This window comes from Andrena cerasifolii, chromosome 10 (genome assembly GCF_050908995.1).
Source record: "Andrena cerasifolii isolate SP2316 chromosome 10, iyAndCera1_principal, whole genome shotgun sequence".
In the NCBI taxonomy this organism is placed as follows: Eukaryota; Metazoa; Arthropoda; class Insecta; order Hymenoptera; family Andrenidae; genus Andrena; species Andrena cerasifolii.
Window position 1 is genome coordinate 971606 of NC_135127.1, and position 11836 is coordinate 983441.

At 43.6% G+C, this 11836-nt stretch overlaps 2 long non-coding RNA genes across 2 annotated transcripts; one reads left to right on the forward strand and one right to left on the reverse strand.

Moving 5' to 3' along the window:
* The first annotated feature begins 95 nt into the window (after positions 1–95).
* On the forward strand, positions 96–905 carry LOC143374130 (uncharacterized). Its single transcript, XR_013086613.1, has 2 exons — positions 96–215; positions 454–905. It is a non-coding gene; the product is annotated as an uncharacterized LOC143374130 (long non-coding RNA).
* Positions 906–6805: 5900 nt separating this feature from the next.
* Positions 6806–7456, reverse strand: LOC143373961 (uncharacterized). Its single transcript, XR_013086569.1, has 3 exons — positions 7339–7456; positions 7052–7221; positions 6806–6924 (listed from the first exon to the last, which is right to left on the reverse strand). It is a non-coding gene; the product is annotated as an uncharacterized LOC143373961 (long non-coding RNA).
* Between the last annotated feature and the right edge of the window lie 4380 nt (positions 7457–11836).

Below are 11836 nucleotides of genomic sequence, written 5' to 3' on the forward strand. Positions count from 1 at the left end.
AGTTGTTCCTAGTACTAACTCTTCTATCTCAAAGATACTACCACCACTCAGACTAGAGCCTTACGCCTTTTCTTAAATTGCCTGTTTTTTTTTTTGCAAACGGCGGCATTTTTACAGGTAATAAACGAGTACCTCTAATGAATAATACGACCCTTTATATTAAAACTAAGTGCTTATAAACGAGACTTACAATTTATGCGATGAAATTTTAAAGGGTTATTAAATGAGGCTGATCGATTGAACAATTACGGTTTTGGTTTAATATCACACACAGAGGTTAGGTAGAATATAACTGCTTGCGCAAGTTGCTTGCGCAGTTTCGACAACTCTACAAACTGTCTCTTGTTCCCGAAAGTCTTGACCAATCGGCGCCCGACACGACCAGGCCGGTGCCTGCTGTGCCCCGAACAAGCGCGAGATTTTTCAAACTTTTTTAACATGAATAACGTACAGTTCAGAAATAAAGTCACTTATGGATTGTCACTCCGTCTTGTACTCATGCCCTTGTACGGATGTCCCGGTTGCGCCCAACGCTGACTTCGTTGATCCGGTGTACCTCGATGATCCAGCTAACTTCAACCCCCTGAGAAATCTTCTAAGTGTCCAAGTCCCTGGAGTCCTTTTCTCATCCGTCCAGGAAGTGTGAAAGTAGCTCAGCTAATGATGCAGATAATGACCCGTCTCTGGTATTCACCCTTGCTCTTGGGAAAACCGCGCACAATCCAAGAGAGAGAGGCTGCGCTTAATAACTTATGATATTTGTTTCCATTTGCACAATAAAAAAAAAATTATTTCAAAAAAAGTTTGTAAAGGTTCCCGTTGAATTACTTCAATACGCACTCACGAGCCGGCGAAGTCATTTACACAAGTGTTCAAAAGTTTATAAAGCCAAACCTTAGCGCTGAGATGACTTTTAAAATTTCCCACGAATTATTTTTAACATCCCACCGCTGTCACCAAAATTTGTTACGTATTTTAGCGGTGATACTGAAACGCGAACGCGGGTTGGTACCCGTGGAGCGCTGAACCGCTCTGCTCGTCGAAGTGCGGGTGTTTCAGATAATTCAAGGTACACAGAAATTTCCGAGTTAAGCTATGAAGTTTATTTAAACTGTTCAAGAAGCTGGTTACCGACAGAACGAATGTAGCGTTAAAGAAATAGTTCGGAGCTCGTCGAAGTCGACGACAAGATCTTCCTGGTCCTCCCGTAGATCCTTGTTGTCCAATCAGGATGGAGGCTGCATTTTATCCAAGCGGTAGGTTGCCTTTTGAGAGTTCCTCCGCCCCCGCGAATCGGCGTCCATCTTTCCTTCGGTCTTCGGGTGGTAGTGGAAACTCGGTGAAAGTGCGCTTTTCCGTGACACAGCGGACTTCCTCGACATAGCCCGTTCGTTTGGAATGAGCTGGCACGCGTAACAGCTAACAAAGCCAGGGACATCTCAAGATATTCGTGACTTAAACTAGCCCTCGCGATTCGTCTCGGGGTCTGCTAATTGGTGTCCTCTTCCTGTTTTCGAGCTCCACCCAAGATCTTTCACATGCATGCCACCTACATCGCGTATCCTTGACAATACTTGCAAGCTTGGAAGGGCGGAAATCCCGTACGCCCGTACCTCAATTAGCGGTGGGGGAACACCACGCATGCGCGCGGTGGCGCCCGACGTCAACCAGTCAACGCCAAGGTGGGTAACGAAATAGCGCCAGCGCCACACTAACTCAACTACCAAGTCAAGTGTGGCCGCGGCCAACCAGCGTCGCCGGGAAAGTTGGTGTCGACGCTGGTTGGCTGCGGCCTCGCTTGACGCTGGCGCCGTTTCGTTTCCCACCTTGGCGTTGATAGGTTATTCCCCCTCCGCGCAATAGTTTGACCATCAAGTTATTTCCGCCGTACGCTGAGTACGAATATGGATGCAAGAGCGTTTTTGTCGTCGCGTCATCTCGAACGATCTAGACCGTTCGAGACGGCGCGCTGATTGGCTAATTGATTGGTGACGGCGCGCTGATTAGCGGATCGATCGTTGATCTGCATCGCCTTCCTGCGTTGTTGCGAGTTGCGATCATCACCCTAGCGGCGTTTAGCGCAAGCTCTTAAAGCGCGAAGTTCGAACAGAAAAGAGTTAAGGATGAAGTTTATTACATTAGAAATTTGTCTTCGCCTCCTTCCTTATCGCTCCAAAAAGCAATGCATTGATTGAAAAAAGAGGAACGAACGTATGAAGAAGCCTGTTTCTTCGCCTCGCAATTCATCACCGACGTTATTAGAGCACAGACGTTTTATAATAAAGTCCAGCTTTGATCAATCCTAAAATATCTTTGTTTCGTTTCTTAATAGTTCCGGATAATATTCAATAATTTAACCTAGTTCAGTTCAATAAGCTTTATTGAGTTCTAAGTCATTCGTTACAAGACGTTTCGCTCAATTAACTTCACACGTTTCGCGAGCAGTGCTCATCAGGGCTCCATGGACACCGGACCACATAGAAATTCCCTCAAACCATCAGAATTCCCAGCCGGCCCCGCAACAGCGACCAGGAGGTGCTGCGGTGAGAGTGAGTGTGGCGGCAGTTGAAACTACCACATTCCCAAAATACAAACCTTACTGAATTCACTGCGAAGTTGCAAAAGTAAATATCAAACAAAATGAATAAAGACTTTTCATATCTATAGATTCAAACTTTTAATCATTTAATTCTGACATCTTAATCACCATTAACATTATGTTGATTTATACTATATGATTTATTAATTGATCCCCTCAGGGTTACAATCTCCCTTCACCACACCTCCTTCGCTTCATACACTTGTCTTACCCTATCTTAACATATCTTAACTTAACTTACTTCCCTGATAGCCATCTGCCTGCAGTCTGCCGGCAGATTGGCAGCAGGGTCTGCCAGGAGAGCGAAGGATCTGCCGGCAGCTGCGATGCAGCCTACGTCCGCATTCAGCTACGGTTCTGCCGGCAGGGTCTGCTTGTCAGGGTCTGCCGGCAGATCGACGGCAGATCGACGGCAGATCGACGGCAGGTCCTGCTGCTCGCCTGACACATCCAACAGCGCCATCTGAAGGCCACAATTGCTAAAGAATTTCCTACGCGTGACGTCACATGGACTTATTTCAAAAAGTATTTATTCTTTCTTTAATAATATACAGGATCAGTGATTACAATTGTTACAAAATAATATAAGCGCATATAAATCCAAAGAGGGACTTTCAACATTTACATTTACAAATCCACGTCCCGTAACCACTGGTACCTAGTAGGGGCGATATCAGGAAATTTCATTCAGTATTTTCGACTTCTTTTTTGTGTAGAATCATCATGTTCCGCGTTGTATTAGCGCTGAAAACAAATACAATATTAGCATAAAATTAAACGTAACGTATGAATAAACAAAAAGTATTTATTCTTTCTTTAATAATATACAGGATCAGGGATTACAATTGTTACAAAATAATATAAGCGCATATAAATCCAAAGAGGGACTTTCAACATTTACATTTACAAATCCATGTCCCGTAACCACTGGTACCTAGTAGGGGCGATATCAGGAAATTTCATTCAGTATTTTCGACTTCTTTTTTGTGTAGAATCATCATGTTCCGCGTTGTGTTAGCGGTGAAAACAAATACAATATTAGCATAAAATTAAACGTAACGTATGAATAAACAGAATACATGCGATACTTACTTCAGCTCCATCTCCACACAGTACACAGTCTAGGCGATCATACATGCTCCTGCGAACATTAAAATTTATAAGAAAATATGTCTTAAATTATTATCTACTAAACAAGACGCTGAACATTCGCACTTCGCGCATAACCCTACTTTTCTGTCTTCTAGATAATGCGAATCTCGATGTCCGCGACGTAGATAATTAGAAATTATTCAATACCATAATTACGTTTGCCTTCTGGATACGACGAGATGCTTTGTCTGGATATTGATGGATGAAATTACTTGGAATATTCTTCGATTTTGCCGGCACTGACTGCCACCGCCAGTGACTGCTGTTGCGCGGTCTGCTGGAAATTTCTATATAGGCGGCTGGTCCGTGCCCGTGGAGCGCTGAAGCACTCAGCTCGCAAGTTGCGCGGGAATTTCAATGGTCGAGAGAAATGAAATAAAACGCTTTCTGGAACATTGGATTTTAATCGATAGCTCGATGTTGGCTGTTTTACTAACAAGTTCGATCTGATGTTTTTACAAAATCACTCCTCGCTTGTAACCTCCGAGCGCCCTACTCCTCCAACTTCAGTGCGTTCCTCTGTCTCCTTCCCTGGATCCTTTCGTCCAATCAAGGTGGTGTTGTCCCTCAAACTTCGTCAGGGGGTTGTCCTTCAGCCATCTCTCCGCCCTTGGCCCTTCCTTCGCGCTTCCCTCCACTCTCGGCTGGTGGTCGAGGTACGCTTTCCGTTTACGTAGTCTATTTACATTACATACATATCTAGCAGGTAGGTAAGCGCAACCCTTAGGGTCAAGACGACGTCGCCGGCGCAAAGTTTATGACTTTATGACTTTCCCGAGCTGAGTTTTTACCCTAACAGGACATCGGCAATTATTGAAAGCGAGGACAGAATTTTAAGTCGTTTTACGAGACGAGCAGCTGCCGGCTCGTCGAAATTTGGCTCGCAGATGTGGAAGGAAAAGTTAAGCTATTTATTATCCTCGCTTGGCCTAACTGTAGTTTTGAAAATTACCGAATGCTATCGCAGATTCTCGTACGCCTTCGAGTTCAGGTATCCTATTAATATTGTATGAGCACGTTCGAAAAACTGGTATGGAAAAACCCTTGAGAAGCACAACGCGTTCTACGTGTTTACGAGTCCTGGGAATAAACTCTTCCTCGTTCCCGTTCCAATCTCGCTTAAAACCTTCCAGATGTGTTGTTCGTTTCAAACCCGCATGCCTACAATAAATCTTTCCGCTACAAAGGATTTTGAATTTCGCTCTACATCTAGTTTCGATATCTCTATGTCATATAGCTAACTTCACGCAATCACATATATTTAACCAGCGGAAACCGCAACACGTACCGCGTAACCTCATATTGGTAACAATGCGTTTTTCACTAAATAAGGATTTAGGGTTGCTGCTAGAAGGTTGTCTGCCATGATAAATGGCCCGAGTTCAAACTCGACTCTTTTCTTAGAGGAATTATAAATTGAACTTGTGAAAGTAAAAGGAAAGACATTGTAATTGCGTTCATTTTATATTTATTATGATGTGTTAGATTTATTATATTGTTATTAAGAATATTTGTACGCGTCGTATGTTTAATTATTTAAATCATGGCCGGAGCGTTGTATGCTCGTTCAACGACAGCGAAACCAATAATATGATTTGACTTTCGATTTTTTGCTCCGCTTGAATGTAGCCCACTCGTTAAAAATCTTTTTTTTTATATGCCGTAGAAACAGAAATAACGACGCCGGTCATTCCGTTCTGGAACAGTTTATTTACTACACGTTTATTTTGAGCTTGTTACATTTTCATTTCATCATCTATAAGTTGTACAAATAAATATATTAACAGTTAAATTACAAGAACATAGTTTTTCCTTTATAATTGAAGTGAATTGCTACTACGAAGAGGCAATTCCGAGCAAAGCGGTTCTGCGCTTCACGGGCATCAACCCAGCTCCTAGGATCATCGCCGGACCGCAGGACCACGCAATAGCAGCAACTACAGAAAATCAAACTATAGGCAGTCAATGCACATAATGCGCGCATGTGTAGTTGTTTGAATTCGAGTCAAAGAGAAGATATAATAAGAGGCGTCACTCCGGGCGGAACCTTTGAAGTCCTTACTTGACCTTGGCATTTAAATTGGTTGTCTATTCGAGCGGGATATTCGAATCGACTAAATGTAATATGGTTTTTCCTTCGCTTGTATTTATGACAATTTTGAAAACCTATTTACGTTATAAACTTTCTGTATATTATCAGTACTGTTTTTCGTGAATATATATATTAATACTTTCTAGATTTGAAAAGTTTAAAGTTAAAGTCGACATATACGTGTAAAAAAATGCTAAATTTTTAAACACTGCACGACAAATATATAAAAATGTATTACAAATATACAAGAAAAGTATACATTATGAATGAATTAAAGAATATTTATTAAAAATAAATTATAATAATACATATTATGTACAAATATATTAAAGAAGTATATAATTTTAATCTTCATTTCAACGTAATTGCCAAGAAATGAACTCGGTTTTACAATAAGTATTTGCATAAAACGCAGTTCTGTACAGACCACCCCACACACATTACGTATATCTATACTTATAACTTTTTTTTTTACGTGAGGAAATCCTCATAGGACACCCCGATGTCTCCAAGGGAAGGCAAAACCGAGTATTTGTGTACCAATATCCGATGATATTGGTGTGGTAACAGCAATTTCATTTGGAAAAGATGGTCCTGGGGTTTATGAAACACAGGTATATGAAAAAACTGTATTTTAATTTATGTAAATAAATTAAATATATACATAAGCTAATGGAAATATAATAAATCTTCATTTCCTTATACCAATCAGTTCTTACCTGTTATATATTCTACAATACGGATTCTTTCGGTCAAAGGCTCAAAATTTGAACCTTCCCCATGCTTAATTGCTGTATGGATATTTATATCTAAAATTAAAACACAAAATCAATCTATAGTGAAAACAATATGATTTGATGCTTCTAAGTATGAGATGTTTGAGCTTGCACGATAGTGACTTTGACCACGATTGGTCTACCTATGGCCTGACTTCTTTCGTATGTAATGGTGCTAGGAAGTTTGTTGGGTTCCAGGCAGAATTTACCAAATCTTTAAACGCTTATAATTAAAATTGATGGCTCAAATCGCAATTTCGTCACTCTTCCACCCTTTAAATTTTCTTCCACCTTAGCGCAACACCCTGTACATGTACATATACAATGTATAAGTATGTGTACATATATATTAAAAAATATATAATAGATGTGTTTAATTTTTGATCCGATATTACATTAAGTACTATATCAGTATGTGAGCAAAAAACATACCTGAGTCAATTTGCTTTGGCACAGCTGTCGATAACAATTTGGTCTTTGAAGGACCCATGAACATTCAGTCCACAAAATGTTTGCTACAAACTCGGCGTCTTTTATAATAATGTAAATACTCTGATGCTGAAAGGTCCTCTCTGCCGCATGCTTGAAGCCAGAACCTACATCTAAAATCATTGCAAATATATCATAATTCCTATAAATCAATCACCAGAGGACACTTAATGTTTAATGCTATATTAAATGCTTTATAAGTCATGTGGAAATTCTGTTATAATACTTACAAATTCTCATCATTAGGAAATCTAAAAAAATGAGTTCCTTCTTCTTGGCGATTAAATGCATTATTGCAATTTTTGTAAGAGCATACAATACCATCCCACTTCTTGGAACTCATTACAACCCAGATAGCACAGGACGTTTTGAAAACGTACATTTTACGTACATTTTATGTCTGAACGTCCACGGCTTGATTTGTGAAAATGGACGGATTTAAAACGTTTCCTGGACGCTTTTTGTACGTTTTTAAAACGTCCAGAAAACGTCCAGGAAACGTCCAGAAGACATTTTAAAAACATATTTTGCATACGTTTTAAAAACGTATTTTGCAAAAGTTTTCAAAACATCCAGAGTACGCTTTGGTTATGTCCGAAACAGGCGTTCAAAAGAGGCTGTGTGCCATTTAAGAAATGTCGATAGATTAGGATACATTAGTTGAAGGAAACCAAGGATCCACCAAATATGGATAGATCGTAGAGGTAAAGCCTAATTAAATCTACATACATATATACATAAATATAAACACTGGTACATATAAATGTTTATGAACATTTGTTGAAAGAAACAATGGAAAACCAAAAACACAGAAGCATTTGTTTAAATGTTTCTGACCGAATGTTTGCAAACCGGTTTTATACCGTTTTTATATTGTTTTCATACAGTTTTTATACAGCTTTCATAACGTTTTTGTACAGTTTTTGTATATGTGTTTCAGTATTTGCGGTCAAAGGTATGTAGTTCTAGGTTAGGGTTTGAATAATATTTAAATTTTAGGTTAACGTCGTTTATGCCCAATGGACGTTGTATTGCTATTTAGTTGGCCTCGGCAGAAAAGGGAAAGAAGATTTCCATAAATTAAACGTAGCAACGGTTTTAATATGTAACTTTCACCCTCATTTTACTGTTCCCAATATTGATTACTGTAAAATTCAATGTATTGTTACACTTTTGTGTAACGGGGGTTGCTCGGTTTGGCATAATTAGGTTTAATACAACAATACAATATGAAACTACAAGAACGGTGAACAACAAGAAATGTTTAATACAAGGATAATGCAGTAATCTCGATATGTCTATTCGCGATGGCGTCTGACTCTCGAATGACAGCTTGACAGGCGATCGATCCGATCGCCTTCTTCTCGCTGTCCTCTTGTTCTTGTCACGAGCACCAGCAGGCCTTGGATTTCAACTAAAGAGTGCTCGCAACACTGCCTCCCCCTCTCAAAGAGTGGTCGTCCCGACCGCTGCAGCCTCTTCGTTGCTGGCAGCCGTACCCTGGTCCGAAAGAGTGGAAAGACACTGCGTGGCCTCTTCCGTCCGGCGCCTCGGCATTCGCCTTCACGCCCAAGGGGAAAACCACCCAAAAACCCTGGGCAAGGCGTGGATACGGCGGATTCCCCCGAAGAACTTTCCCGTCCTTACCCTCCACTTGCGTCTTCTTTCTTGGACGCTTCTCTCTTGAAAAAGGCTTCTCTTCTTCGGCGACGCGTCCTCTTCTTGGGCAAAAACGGGTGGGGGAGTCCTTTCGTCCGGCGGTCGGTACTGTCATTCCTTTTTCTTGTCTTTTCTCTCTTCCGTTCTTTTTTTCTTTCCTCTCCTGCTCCTGGGTCCCTTGTGTGTGAAAATGTGTAAACCGTCCCCTCTCCAGCGCATGGTTGCTGGAACTGCTCCAGCTCGCGGTCGTGCCTCCGACTGATGACGTTACTCTAAATTCTTTCCGGTATTACTCCAAGTGGCTATCTGCAGGGTTGCCTAATAAATAAGTGACAACACTTTAGCCGATTCATTTTGATTTTGGAAAACGTTGGAGTCGAGAGAACCTGGAGGACGGAAAGGCGAACCGAACACGAAAGCAGAGGCTCACACCTAAACAATGAGCTTGCTATCGGCCCGTTCCCCGTTCAATCCGCCCAGCACTCCCAACTCGTGGAGTCTTCTCTCTTCTTTCTTCAATACTCCTCCAGTACTCCATTCCTTGGCATCCTGATGGCCCCATTCCTCTTCTAGGCCTCTGGTGCTGTCCCAGGGGACCGTCCTGTGCGTCCGGTTAGCGCTCCCGTCTCCGCGACATCCCCTCCAGCCGGTCCAAGCACCGCTTGTCCGCCTGGTGATTGGGGATGCCATTTCCCGTCTGCTGTCCACCCTTCTCCTACTTTTCCTGGGTACCCCACGAGATCCTCCATCCCGGCCATCCCGGGGGCTCGTGAGGTCTCCTCCAGGGGGCTAGCGGGGCGCTTTCACGTATGTCCGCGCCCCCGCTGCGGACCGCCACGCTATTATGGCACATTCAGGGAATTCGGGAGCGCATATCCCAGCCGCGGTGGCAGTCCCCCGACACCTTGTCCCTCGTCGTGGGGTATCGAGAACCTGTAACAAAATAAGAGAGCGGGGGGCTGGACTGCGTACGCAGTCCAGTCCACCAGATTGAGTTCAAATCTTCTCTCTTGATTCTTTTTCTATCTTCAGTCCTTTTGTTCGGCAGATTCTTCAATAGGCTGCGAAACGTCCTTCGTATTTCGCAAGGCGGCGTACGTGGACCACCTGGCACTTCTTCCTAGGCGAACGTCGTATCCTATAGACGAGGTCGTTGATCCGATCCACTACTTCGTATGGGCCTTCCCAGTCAGCTTGTAGCTTCGGGCATTTCCCTTTCGTTCTTCTTGGTTGAAACAACCACACTCGTTCTCCTGGCTGGAACTCCACTGCGTGTACGTGCCTGTCGTACCACGTCTTCATCTTGGAGCTGTAGATATCCAAACGGCGGCGAACAAATTCGTGGATCTTCTTCATTTTCCCTCGGATCCATTCGGAATATCCTTGTTCAATGTCCTCGTCTTCCTCTATTTCTGGAGGTAATCCTCTCCATAACTGTAGGGGTAAACGAAGTTCCTGGCCATACAGGATCATCGCTGGGGTCAGTTGCGTAGCCTCGTGACGTGCTGATCTATAAGCGAGGAGGAACATGGGGATCCACTCGTCCCAATCCCGCTGGTGTTCTGAAACAAACATTGCGAGGTATTGAAGCAATGTCCTGTTCAAACGTTCTACCAGCCCGTCGGATTGAGGATGCAGGGGAGTTGTTCGCGTCTTCCTGATTCCAAGCAGCTTGAGCAGTTCCTTGAAGACGGAGGATTCGAAGTTCCTTCCTTGGTCCGTGTGTATCTCTAAGGGTACACCATGACGACAAACTACGTTATGTAAAAGAGCTCTTGCCACTGTGACAGCTCGCTGGTCTGGCATCGCGATGACCTCCGGCCATCTGGTGAAATAGTCTGCCACAACTAGCATAAACCTGTTCCCGGCTTGGGACCTCGGGAGCGGACCCACAACGTCCAGGGCAAGTCTCTCGAACGGAGCTCCCACGTTGTACACTTTCAGGTTCCCTGCTCCCCTCTGACGTGGTCCCTTCTTCGCCGCACAGGTGTCACACCGCCGGCACCACTCTTCAACGTCTTGTCGACACGTGGGCCAGAAGAACTGTTGGCGAATCCTCGCCAAGGTCTTGTTTACCCCGAAGTGTCCAGCTGCTGGAGCATCATGAAACTCCTGCAGTACCTCTGCAACCCTTTCGTGTGGCACCACCAAAAGCCACGATGTCGTTGCACCATCGTGAGACTCCCATTTCCTGCAAAGTAAACCTTCGTGAACTTCCAGCGAGTCCCAGATTGTCCAGTAATACTTCAGTTGCGGGGAGAAACGAGCGACGTCTTGCCAGACGGGCTTCTCCCCTTCCCCTTTCTTTTTAAGGATGAACCCTATTTCTTCATCCTTTTCTTGACTTCTTTTCCACTTAGTCCTCTCATCATCGTAGAATATCCCGTGAATTTTCGTCGTAAAACTTCTTTCTGCTTCCGCTTCCTTTTTCTCTAGTCGATCACAGTTCTTACAGTCTTCTTCGGAGCAAGGTCTTCTGGATAGTCCATCGGCGTTCCTATGGGCTTTCCCTTCCCGATGACGAATCTCGAAGTCGTACTCCTGTAGTCGTTCAATCCAACGTGCGACTTGTCCTTCGGGGGTCTTGAAGGTGAGTAGCCAACGTAGCGCTGCATGGTCCGTCCTTACGATAAATCTTCGTCCGTAAAGGTAGTGATGGAAGTGTTCGATGGATTTCACCACTGCCAGAAGCTCTCTCCGGGTGACGCAGTAGTTCCTCTCAGCTTTCCCCAAAGTCTTAGAGAAATAGGCGACAACCTTTTCTTGTCCTTCATGTTCCTGTGAGAGGATGCCGCCTATGGCGAAACCGGAGGCGTCCGTGTCCAAAATGAAGTCCTTTCCTGCCACTGGGTACGCTAGTACCGGGGCTCCGGTGAGTCTCTTCTTGAGCTCTTGGAAAACTTCTTGGCATTCTTCGGTCCAACGGTAATCCTGTTTGGTCTCGGTGAGGCGATGCAGGGGCTTGGCGATCCTGGAGAAATCCTTCACAAATTTTCGGTAATACGTACACAATCCGAGGAAACTTCTTAATTCCGTGATATTCTTCGGTTGTGGCCAATCCGATATTGC